This window comes from Rhipicephalus microplus, chromosome 5 (genome assembly GCF_043290135.1).
Source record: "Rhipicephalus microplus isolate Deutch F79 chromosome 5, USDA_Rmic, whole genome shotgun sequence".
Taxonomy (NCBI): domain Eukaryota; kingdom Metazoa; phylum Arthropoda; class Arachnida; order Ixodida; family Ixodidae; genus Rhipicephalus; species Rhipicephalus microplus.
In genome coordinates, this window is record NC_134704.1 from 64,600,188 (window position 1) to 64,612,848 (window position 12,661).

A 12,661-nucleotide genomic window follows, 5' to 3' on the forward strand; every position below is an offset into this window, starting at 1 on the left:
GTTAGCACCCTCTCGGTAAATGGGAGCCAGAGGTGGGGGGCCGAAAGCAATTGGCAAGTACTTCTTAATCAGTTCTGCCAGTACCTGATTGTCCGAGGATTCTTGCCTAGCTGCATGAAGTGCGTGAGTCAGTGAGCACCTCTGGTTCGATTTCATGTTAGTGTCATCCAACAGGTGCTTTAGGAGGTTCCAAGGGCCTGCCCTGCGCATTCTCCCGCCTACCGAATTGCAAATATTGTCCCATTGTTTAGAGAGAACCTTAAAGTGCTCCTCAATGCTTCTGTTCAACTCGGAAATCTTCTTGCGAAGCCTGCGATTGAGGCGCCGCCCTTTTCACCTGGCCAAGAGAGACTGTTTAGCTTCGAGAAGATGAGCCAACCTGCTGTCTATCTTACCTACAGGATGGCCCGTGGTGACTTCCTTAGTGGTAGCCAGGATGTCGTCTGTTATCTGCACCGTCCAGTGTTCCAGGTCAAGCTTCCCTTCAACCCCAGGCCTTTCCTCTCCTATTTTGGGGAACAAGTACCAGTCGGTTACTCTGAACTTACGTGGTTTTGTCTGCCCGATTTGCAGAACAGTAGTGAGGAGATCATGGTTGCTGCCAAAGTCCACGTTGAGGTTAGACCACTCGATCTCCACCACGTTACGGACGAAGGTGAGGTCCAGTGCCGTGTCCCTAGTGGACGAAGTAGAACATCTTGTAGGGAACGCAGGATCTGTTACGTGTACTAGGTCTTAGTTCAACACCTTCCTTCAAAGGTTCACCCTCCTCACGAGTGTCGTACGGATAGCCCCAAGCATGACAGGGTGCATTAAAGTCACCCGCTATAATCAGGGAGGGGGGGGGGGAGCTTCTTGACAACTGCACGGCCTTGGATAGAAGAACCTTGAAGCGCGGTCTAAAGCCTTTAGGGCTGCTGTATGCATTGAGAATGAAAACGCTTTCGTTATCAATAGATCCAGGAGTGATTTCTAGCATGATGTGCTTGATTTTACATGAACCCCTATCAAGAGCGCGGATGACGTGGGTCAGCTCATTGCTTTTAAAAGCCGCAACACCTCTTCGTTCTGTTTTTGTGACGGAGCAGTATCACGGTAGCGTGACGTTATTGGCTTGAGTTTTTTGCGAGACTATGACATGGGTCTTTTCAAATGTGGGCGAATAACTTGCTGCAGAGGGTTCCTTTCAAATGCGAAGCATTTCTTGGCGAACTTCGGTGACATTGAGTGCATCTATCTATCTATCTATCTATCTATCTATCTATCTATCTATCTATCTATCTATCTATCTATCTATCTATCTATCTATCTATCTATCTATCTATCTATCTATCTGTCTGTCTGTCTGTCTGTCTGTCAGATCTATCTATCTATCTATCTATCTATCTATCTATCTATCTATCTATCTATCTATCTATCTATCTATCTATCTGTCTGTCTGTCTGTCTGTCTGTCTGTCTGTCAGATCTATCTATCTATCTATCTATCCATCTATCTATCCATATATCTATCTATCTATCTATCTATCTATCTATCTATCTATCTATCTATCTATCTATCTATCTATCTGGCTGCCTACGACTTTCAGCTCTCCTGGTCGTTTGGATAAGGGTATCAATACCGAACTTGGTATGGCATAACATCACTCTATGACGAGCATATTTCACTAGTAACATGAAAATTATGATATGTATGTCATGAATGTCATGATTTACATTTTATGGTCTTGCTGCTCTTGCGGTGGTTTCGTTTACATGGCACGTTGCAAAACTGGTACTGTATGACATAATTGCATGGCGAATGCAAGCCACACACTCTAACAGAGAAATTATGACACGCGTGTCTTATAACAACATGACTACATGCCACGCTCATGATGCACTCGCGGACATTTCGCTAGTGTCTCATGTACAAAAAGTGGTATTATGGTACGTGAATGGATGACGAAGGTATGACTGATGCGAACATGATATTCATGAGATGTGTGTCATGTAACAACATGACCACATGCCACGCTCATGATGGACGTGGCTGTTTCACTAGCTTCACTTATACTATCTTTGGTTTTACGGGGCGTGAATGAATGACGAAGGTATGAGGTTGGTGCAAACATGATAAACTAGAGATGCGTATCATGTAACAACATGACTACATGCTACGCTCATGATGCGCTCACAGCCATTTCACTAGCTTCACATATGTTAAATTTGGTGTTACGTGACGTCAATGGATGAATAAGGTATGTGACTGGCGCAAACATGATAACCATGAAATGCGTGTCATGTGACAACATGACCAAATGCCACAGTGAAGGCGCATATACACTTCGACGTGACAGGGCGAGCGTGCGCGCCGGCGTTCGTTTCGTCGCGTCACGCCGGCGTGGCCACGTCAGGCGTGGTCCATCGCTTTGACACATGCGCGTTTCAGCGTGTGCGGCGTACCTCCTTCACGAAAAGAGGCAGACGCAGTGCTCTCTGGGTAACGCATCGGCGCGAAATGCAGCATATCGTAGGTCGCGCCTGGCGTCAAACTATAGAGTCCTCACGTTTTGCTAACGTATAGCGTCACTTTGCCCAGCGTGCGCGCGCGTCAACGTCACGTTGGAGTATATTGGGCCCCTCATGATGCACTCGCCACCATTTCGCTAGCTCCGCAAATACCAAATTTGGTGTTACGTGACATCAATGGGTGACGAAGGTATATGACTAGTGCAAACATGATAATTATCACACGCGTACCTACGTCCGGCCATCACAGCTTCTGAGATGTCAAGAAAAACCTTATAAGGGGAAGCAAGATGCCACCGCTGCCATGTGAAGAAACTAAGGTCGTCGTGAGGCCGAGACGTGGTCTGTGTATTAGCAAGTCTGGCGCGTCTGTCGTGGCAGAGGCTATATGCAGTGCGGCAAGGCTCGGTACGGAAGAGAGAAACACGGACACAATGTTTTCTAATCACCTGCAAAATATTATGGTCGTCAGTACTTCGAGCCAAAAGAATGTTAAGCGCTACGTTAACGTTGAAGCTATTACGATGGCCGGACAGCGCCACGAGTGCATATGTTGCTGCTCCGCATGCCACCTGCAAGGGAGTCATCCATGGGACCCCTCTTAGTGATGATCCAGGAGCCATCGACCGGAAGAGTGTCAACGCGAGAAATCCACTGGCCCTCGGAGCGAAAAGAATAAAAAATACAGGCGTAATCATAGTGCTGTTCGACGGTTATAAGGTTCCCAATTATGTTTCCTATGACGGCACCCTCATCAAGTGCACTTTATACAGGAAGCAAGTTGATGTTTGCTATGCCTGCGGTCGACTAGGACACCGCTCTGACATCTGCCCGACGCCCGACGCTTCAGTCTGCAAGGTTTGCAGACAAGCTATCCAGCAAGAAGAGCATCATGTTTGTGAAACAATATGCAGTTTGTGCGGCGCAAAGCACCTCACCGCATCCAGAGAATGCCAGCACCAATATCGGATACCCTATGTCGTCAGGCGCAGGCGAGGCTTTAGGGCCCGCGCCCTTCGGAAGAGCTCTCCATCCGTCATTGTCGATGGCTTCCTCGAGCTCAACGACTGTCATCAGCAGGGCCAGCCCGGACCATCGGCTCCTGGAGGCCGATTCAAATTACGAGGGAGATCCAGAAGCAGAGGCAGCTGCAGGAGTCGTTCGAAGTCCTGATTGCGTCTCAGATCCCGTTCGAGATGCGGGGCCCGCTTCATGTCCAGGACACGGTCTCAATCCAGGGGTGGCACGACCACGTCCCAGCTCCAACGCCCGTTCCGGATCCGATCTCGGACGTGGCCAGGAAAAGATTGACGCACCGAGCACCAGACCGGACCCCTCGCCCAGGACAGACTGTGGGCACGCATGGGGAGTCCAGCTGTTCGGGGCAGTCCACGCCACCGAGGACCGGAGCAGGGGCAAGTCAAACCTAACCTGGGCCGACAGGGCTCGTAGTAATGACGGCGAGCAACCCATGCAATACGACCCGTCCCCAGAGCATGCTAGAGACGCGGAGATATTACGACTGAAAAAGGAAAACGCCGAGCTTAAGGATACGCTTACTAAAATGGCAAATGAAATGGCGGAATTTAAAAGAATGCTGAGCACGAAGCACAGCAAAACTGAAGGCGAAACCACCGATACGCCGGTTCCGGCTCCTATTGGTGATGGGCCCATGGCAACCAAACGCAGAGCGGTACTAAGCAAGCTTAAAAACACGGAATCTCAAGTCGAGGAGATTAAGGAAACGCTGGTTACAATTACAGAGAACATTAGGATGGTGGCAGGGAGTGTAGCTAGCCTCGCGGAGAGTGTTAGGCAGATGCAGGCTGCACTCAGTGACCCAGTAGAGGGGCTTAGGGCAATGAACAAGCGCATCATTGCGCTAGAAATTCACGCCAAACTGCCTAAATCTGCGCTACAGGGTGCGTCACTTGGCAACGTGGAAATGGCCATTGCCGTACACGTCGAGAGCCGAGGAGCTAATTATGAAGATGAACAGATTTTTCGAGCCACACTGACTCCCCAGGACGGTGATCAAAGTAGAATCCATGATAGATAACGATAAAGACACTGTCTGTATTTGGCAGTAAAACTGCAAGGGGTACGCTGGTAAAAGAGCACTCCTGCAGCAGTACTTTAGAACAATAACGAAGAAACCTCAAATTATAGCACCTCAAGAGACCTTAGCCTCTGCAGCGTTCCTTTCTGGTTACCGGGCGGTTCCTAGCAGTTAGGAGGACGAGGTGTCTGCACACTTATAAGCAAAAAGCTGACGCACATCACCCACAACTTGCACATGGCCAGATGCAATATCGAATATGTAATGGTAGAGATCCTACTTCACACAACACGGCGGAATCAGCGGAAAAACAGTGTTTTTGTTTGGAATGTCTACAGTAACCGCATGCGCAGGGGCCAGCAGTTCAAGACGTTGCTCGAGAGGGCAGTTGAATTAGCCGGTCCTCGGCCCCTTCTCATAGTCGGTGACTTCAATGCCCCACATGGCTTATGGGGATACGTGTATGAGACGAGAAAAGGTCGCGACATCTGGCAGGTCACCACCAAACTAGACCTTTTCTTAATCACTGATAAGGCTTTTCTTACGCGGATAGGCAACTCTGCGACCAGAGACACGACGCCAGACCTCGCTTTCATCAAGAATGTCGAAAAGACTACATGGGCCAACACCGCCATGGATTTTGGCAGTGACCACTACGTTCTGCAAACTTCTATTATAGTGGACCGCAGCAGAGTCCGAGAGTTCACGGTGGTTGACTGGGATCTTTTTCGCAGCATTCGCGGTACAAGTGCCAGTGCTCCTGACAATTTTGAGAAATGGTGCGAGGGCATCCGCAGAGATACCACCGCTGCCACCAAGAAGATAAAGACAGATTTAAATGTGGAGAAGATGAAAAGTAGGCTTGCCCTCCTGCTCGAAGCCAAGACAGCTCTATTTTCTACATGGAAGAAGCAGAGGCACAACCGTAGGCTGCGACAAAGAATATCAAAGTTGAACAAAGAAATCAAACAACATTGCGACACACTGTGCAAACAGCAGTGGGACGAGTTGTGTAGGTCCGTCGATGGTAAAATCAGAAATGGCAAGTCCTGGTACCTTCTGAAGCACCTCCTGCACGAGCACTGCACTAGAGCCAACCAGAGACACACTTTCGCCCGTGCCCTTCACGAAGCCACCAAAGAACAGGGGCTTGACGAACTCGTTTCCCTATTAGTTTTCAAGTACCTGCCGGTCAAACGAGAGGACGAAGACGGCGTGTTCCCAGAGTATGGCGCTCCTCCTCTACCTGAACTAGACGAAGACTTTTCAAAGGTTGAAATCAGGAGAGTGATACAAATGCTCAATCGCAAGTCCGCACCATGGCCAGAAAGGATCACGAACAGAGCCCTCAGAAACCTCGACGACGCATCCATAGAACGTCTAACTGGTTTCATCAATGAAGCATGAAAAACGGGAAGGGTTCCTGAGGAATGGAAGCTAGTTGACATCGTACTGATTCCCAAGCAAGAAAAGTCTCCTAGCGTTGAGAACCTTCGCCCCATTTCCCTCACTCGTGCGTGGGCAAGGTGGCAGAGCACGCAATTCTCAACAGACTTAACGACTACCTGGAGGGAAATGAGACTTATACGCACAATATGATTGGGTTTCGTACCGGCCTTTCAAAGCAGGATGCAATGCTGCTCATTAAGCACCAAGTCCTTGATGGATACTCTAGAGATACAAAGACTCTTCTTGCCCTAGACCTAGAAAAGGCCTTTGACAACATCAAGCGCGAATTCATCAGAGACTGTTTGGAAACTCGAGCTTGGGCCCAGGCTGTACAACTACATCAAGTCCTTCTTGTCTGGAAGTAAAGCGAGGCTGCGCATTGGGAACTTCTTCTCTGACGACGTACCACTCGGACATCGAGGCACGCCCCAGGGTCCGTGATTTATCCGGTGCTGTTCAATCTCTGCATGATTGGACTGTCGAAAAGACTGGCTAGCGTGGGCGGCATCAAGCATACCATCTACGCCGACGGCATCACAATCTGGTGCGTTGGCGGCAGCGAAGGCCGGGTGCTAGATGCCCTTCAAGAAGCAGTCGCCGAGGTGGAATCGTACTCGCGCCAAATGGGGCTCAGATGCTCAACCGCCAAGTCGGAGCTCCTGCTCTATAGAAAAGAACGAGGTGGCCGACCTAAGGGATGGAGACCCGTCGAAGAAAGTGATATACACATATACACGAGTGACGGCGAGAAAATCCCGAGGGTAGACACCATCCGGATCCTCGGCATGTTTATTGAAGCGAAGGGTGGTAACGGCACTGCTCTGCGCAAGATTGTCACAAAGACTGCGAACGCTTTTCGACTCGTCAAAAGAGTCTCCGGGAGACATAGAGGCCTTAAGGAAGACAATTTGTTAAGGCTCATCAATGCGTTTGTGCTCTGCCGCTTTAGCTACACCATTGCCATGCACAACTGGCTTAGGTCGGAGTGGGACAAGCTCGACGTGATTATCAGAAAGATCGTCAAGAAAGCACTGAGACTTCCCGTACGCACAGACACCGAGAACTTGCTCGCGCTCGGTGTGCACAACTCTGCTGCCGAGATAGCGGAAGCGCAGCAACGCTCGCAGCTGGCTCGCTTGTCCACTACGACGGCTGGTCGGTGCATACTTGGCGAGCTATGTTTTAAGCCAACGGAGCTGGAATCAAATAACGTGCGTATATAAAAACATATACAGGAAAACGTCATTGTTGCTCCAATACCCCGCAACACTCACCCTGTACACAATGAGGGACGTCGTCGGGCAAGGGCGACGGCTCTACTGAATCAACTGGGAAAAGGTGGCGTAAATGCAAGTTTCGTTGACGCTGCAGCATATCGAGACGGCAAAAAGTTCGCAGCGGTGGTCGTGGACCAGACGGGCTCGACTACGAACTGCGCCACGGTACGCACAACGAATCCCCAGGTGGCCGAACAAGTGACCATCGCACTCGCTCTGCTAAATGGTCGGTGCAAAGAGGTGTACAGCGACTCCAAATCCGCAGTCAGGGCCTTTCAAAAGGGCCGCATATCAACACAGGCAGCCAGGATCTTGAACAGCTCCACCAGCGATACGATTGTCCCTCACACAATACATTGGTTCCCCGCGCATGTCGGCTTCGTAAACGGCGTTGCAATGAACCCGAATGAGTCGGCCCACACATCAGCGTGCGCACTCACTGACCGCACTGCTCTCGACCTGGGCGACGGCTCCAGTGCCGACGACGTGGGAAATAAAGACACACCTACTACACACAGCGAGATTACCAGGTATTACTACATGGCGAGGCGGGCATTCCCAATGCCACATTCAAAACTCAATAGAGCACAGACCGTCTCGTTGCGCTTGCTTCAAACCCATTCGTACCCGTTGTTAGCATACCTAATTGCTATTTATCCTCACAAATTCCCCGATGCCGCCTGCGCCGCTTGTGGGCAGACCGCAACATTAGCACACATGCTCTGGGAGTGCGGGTCGTTTGGACCGACTTATAGCAAATCCGAGTGGGATGCGCTTCTGCACAGCCCAAAACTTCAAGGCCAAATCCTGGCCGTCCAGTGCGCCCGCGACAGGGCCGTCAGGCTAGACCTGCCGGTCCCCATGTGGGAGTAGCCGGGTGACGCGTGGCAACCTCAGCGTCTGCACTGGACCATAATAAAGTTGTTCTCACTCAATTATCACACGCGTCTGATGCAAGAACATGACAACCTACCACGTTTTCAGCGTGCTCGCGACCGTTTCGCTAACTTTATATACTAAATTCGGCCCCACGTGTTGTGAATAGATGGCGAAGGTAAACGACACGTCTAAACATGGTAATCATGACACGGAAGTCGTGTACGGCATAATTTATCTCCACCTCGTAACCTTGTGGTGCTTTTAAAGTTACATATCAACCTTCCTCATTTGTGCTTCCATATACAATCAATTACCATTGTACGTCGGATCTGCCAATTTTGTTTTGAAATGCCCATCACTCTAAAGTGAGTAATGACACATAAAAATTAAAAGGAAGAAGATAAGAAAGCCTAAAGGGATGTGCCAAGGACATTTACGATCCAGCAACGTCCAGGAGGCTATACGAACATTATCGTTCGATAGCAGGCTCCTAAACCTTCGTGCTATAGAAACCAAGTCTTCTTATTTTTTTTTCTCCAGTTTGCTCCAGCCCGAGTCCTTCCATAATCCGGCTAAAAGAATTGTATAGTCTCGGTACAAATAAATGTGTCACCTTTTTTTATTGCTTCCTGCTTACCGCGCATGTTCGCGAAAAAAATTACAGCATATCCATGAAGTAAACGATGATGAGTGGGGTGAAGCGTCCGTCTGTCGCGTTCGTTCGTTCTTGCTTCCGTCCATGCGTCCTTCCGTGCATCTATACATCCGTGCGTTCTGCCGAGCGTCCGCCCCTGCGTCCATCTGTCCTCTCATCTGTCTGTCTGTAAGTCCACTCGTCCATCCAAGCGTCCGTCTGATTGTCTGTCCGTTCGTGCGTCTATTCGTCCATGCATGCGTCACTATACGGCGTTTTTCGTAGTCATATGGTGGCTTTCGTACGTAAAACCCACATACCAAACCAGCCAACATCACTGGATCTGGTGTCGTTTTAGGGGCGAAGCCGACAAAGCCCCCCGAAGCTTCACCCCATTCATCATCATTCACTCTGTGGATATGCTGTGATTTTTTTCCCTCGAATTCACAGAGAGGGTGATCTTGAGTGCCTTCATGCAGCTGAAGTGTTAACAGTTGGGCGGCGCTCAGCAGCTGTCTAAAACATAACCGATGCTTGCGTGTAGTATATGCTGCAATCAGTGTCCTTGCGTAGGCCGTGCAGCTATCTTCAAAATTATCATCGCCACAGTATTTTCTTCCACAAGAGGTACTTATTAAGGAGAAGCCACAAATGACCCTTAAAAAGCGGAAATTGACCATTATAGGCGTCAGCACGAGTGACGCATGAAGTCATTATCATGTGATGTCACACTACGACGGGTCTGTGACGTCACCATACGAGAGACACTTGGTCAAAGATGGGACTACGGAGACGCTCCAAAACCGCATGAGCATCTGAATGTTTTCATTGCCTCCAATTCCGGAGACTGTGCGTTACCTCGTTGGCCACAAAAAGTTCTAGTGGGGAGAGGTGAAGGGGGGGAGGAGAAGATCAGTGAAGTTGAATAAGAAAAAATGGCAGCACATCCACGGAGTGAATGATGGAGAGTGGGGCGAAGCATTCGTCCGTCCATGCGTCCGTCTGTGTGACCGTCCATGCGTCTGTTTGTGCGCCCGTTCCTGCGTTCTTTCATGCATCCGCCCCTGCGTCCGTTCATGCGTCCATCCATGCATCTGTTTGTGTGTCCGTTCGTTCATCTATTCAACACTCCAAGTCCCACCATCTCTCATCTTTTAGGGGCGAAGCTCCTTAGGGCGTGGGCTGTGCGTCCCCTGTATGTACCCGCCTCTAGTTTAGTTCTTGCAGTGTTCACTAGATGGCGGTACTGTCCCCTGTATGTAGCCACCTCTAGTTTAGTTCTTGCAGTGTTCACTAGATGGCGGTACCGTCTCCTGTATGTAGCCAGCTCTCGTTTAGTTCTTGTAGTGTTTACTAGATGGTGGTACTTGTAGCTGATGATGAAAAGATGCAAGATGTTATAAACTAGAAAGCGGTACTTGTAGTTGATGAAAGACGCGAGATCTTATAAATTAGGAATGATGTCACATATGGCGCGTGTCATTGGTTGAAGGCAATCGTTCGATTTAGTGCGGCGACGTACGCTAGGGGGAGCGATGTAATAAAATCGAGCTGGCAAAATGTACAGAGGATTCATGGTTTACCAGGTTTATCTCCGGAGCTTCGCCCACTTATCATCATTCACTTCGTGGATATGGCGGCACTTTTTTATCATATATTCCCCATATAGAAGCACCGCTATCCAGCGGACATTCCAAGGACTAAACGAGAGGTGGAACACGCACACTTTCTTACGGCCTGCGCTTTGGGTCCACTTCCCACCTTTAACCACCTCGAGTTCATGGTATATTCTAGTTCACTGTATTCATGGCACTGCGACCAAACGCTCGCTAAACCTTTCAAAAACCAAGGAGGTGACGCCCAGCGAGTATAACGTAGCAACCTTTCCCTGTCAAATAGGGCTCAATTTACATGCCAATGGCTGCTAATGAGAAATGAGCGACAGGAGAATTCGGGTTTTACTTTCTTACAGCTTGCGCTTCGTATCTACTTCTCATTTTTAACCACCTTGAGTTCATTCATGGTATATACTAGTTCATTGTATTCATGGCACTGCGGCTCAATGCTCGCTAAACCTTTCTAAAGCTAAGGAGGTTACACCCAGCGAATATAATGTAGCATCCCTTTCTTGTTCGATAGTGCTCAATGTACATGCCAATGGCTGCTAATGAGGATGGCAGCGTGCGCGTTGACTAAAAGCCGAATGCTCATGTCTCTCATTCCCCATTAGCAGCCATTGGCATGTACATTGAGCACTATTTTTTATTGTTAAACAACGCACAGAAGAAATCTCTCACTGGCACCACCTTGGAGGTCAAGTGTTATACCTATTTCGGGTATGTGCCACTGGTGGTTACATACGAGGGACGCCCAAGCCACGCCATAAGGAGCTTCGCCCCTAAAAGAATGTGGCTGTAGACTACGAGTCGCCTTAAGGAAATGCCTGACCTTTCTCTTGAACATGGCGACGTGGACTGGTGAGGTCATGAAACTACGAAAGCACCAACTAAAGCGTCTTCAATAAAATGCTCCTACCACCGCTCTATTCGTTTGGTTTTAGAGATACAAAACGACGAGGCCCCTTGTTAGAGCACCGGTAACCTTGTGTAAGATTAGCGAAATAGTCGTGACTACAATCTCACGAGAAGGCGCAATAGCCTTTCCTAGCGAGATTGAATTCCACGAATCCCAGCGAAGCCCGCCTTAGTGCAGTCTACTAGCTACTGCATATGCCACGTTTAGCCTTATAGAGAACTTTAGCACAGTCCGCAACAGCGCGCACCCTGCGCTGTCGCGATCCAGGTTATAAAGCCGCCTTGTATACACAGATGGAACGGTAATCAAACGCGCTTAAATGGCATGTATACTCTCCACCACTGTCGTCTCGTAGAGAATCGAAGTTCTGTATTCATCAAATGTAGCCAGCATTCTTTACGGTAACACACAATGGTAAAGCAATGCGTGCCACGGCGTTCTTTCTGCGCTATCACTTCCGCGTATTTTTGGAAGAGTGTGCGAGAAGATCGAGCGAGACGTCGAAAGTTGTAGTCCGTTTCAAGACATCTACTTCGAGTGAAACTGCTATTTTGTAAGGCGAAAGCTTTGCTCGTCAATGCGAAAATTGACCGGCATTCTGCGTCGGTGGTGCCAACAGAGCGGTGCAAATAATTATCATCACGTAATGACATCGCCATACTACGTCACGTTCCCCTAAATCTGCCATTTTCGCGCCACAATGACGTCATGGCTTGACATCGCGAATTGGTCTACGGTAGGCTGATCTCGGAGGCAGTGCAAAACCAGGCATCCGATTCTGAATGCAATGCAAAACAAAGTTCGCTACAGAAAGCCTTCAGAGGATGACAGGAATGGAACAATAGACTGAGCAAAATAAGAAGATGGCTTTCGCGTTTTAACTATCTTGCTTGACTGCATATTGACCCCTGTGAATAGTTTTTAAAGTGAGAGCATATGCTGCATCCACGAAGTAGGAATAACTGCATCGAGTTCTTTTCATCCACTTCACTTTCTCCACCTTTATGGCATAACTATTAGAAATAACATCCTTTCCTTGCAATAGTGCATGGTATTTATATTATTCTTGTGTCTAACAAAGCGAAACGAGCCTTCAAATTTCGCTTTGTTTCCAGGATAGAGTTCTTGCTGCTTCCGAAAAAGTCTCCTTATAGTTAGTATTGGATCGTTCACGGTTCTATTTGGTTGGTTGGTTGCTCCTCAGCGACCAAGCACAACCCAGTTAGATTCGTTGTTCGTTTGATTGTTTGTTCATTTGTTTGTTTGTTTCTTTGTTTGTTTGTTTGTTTGTTTGTTTGTTTGTAGCCTAGAATCTATG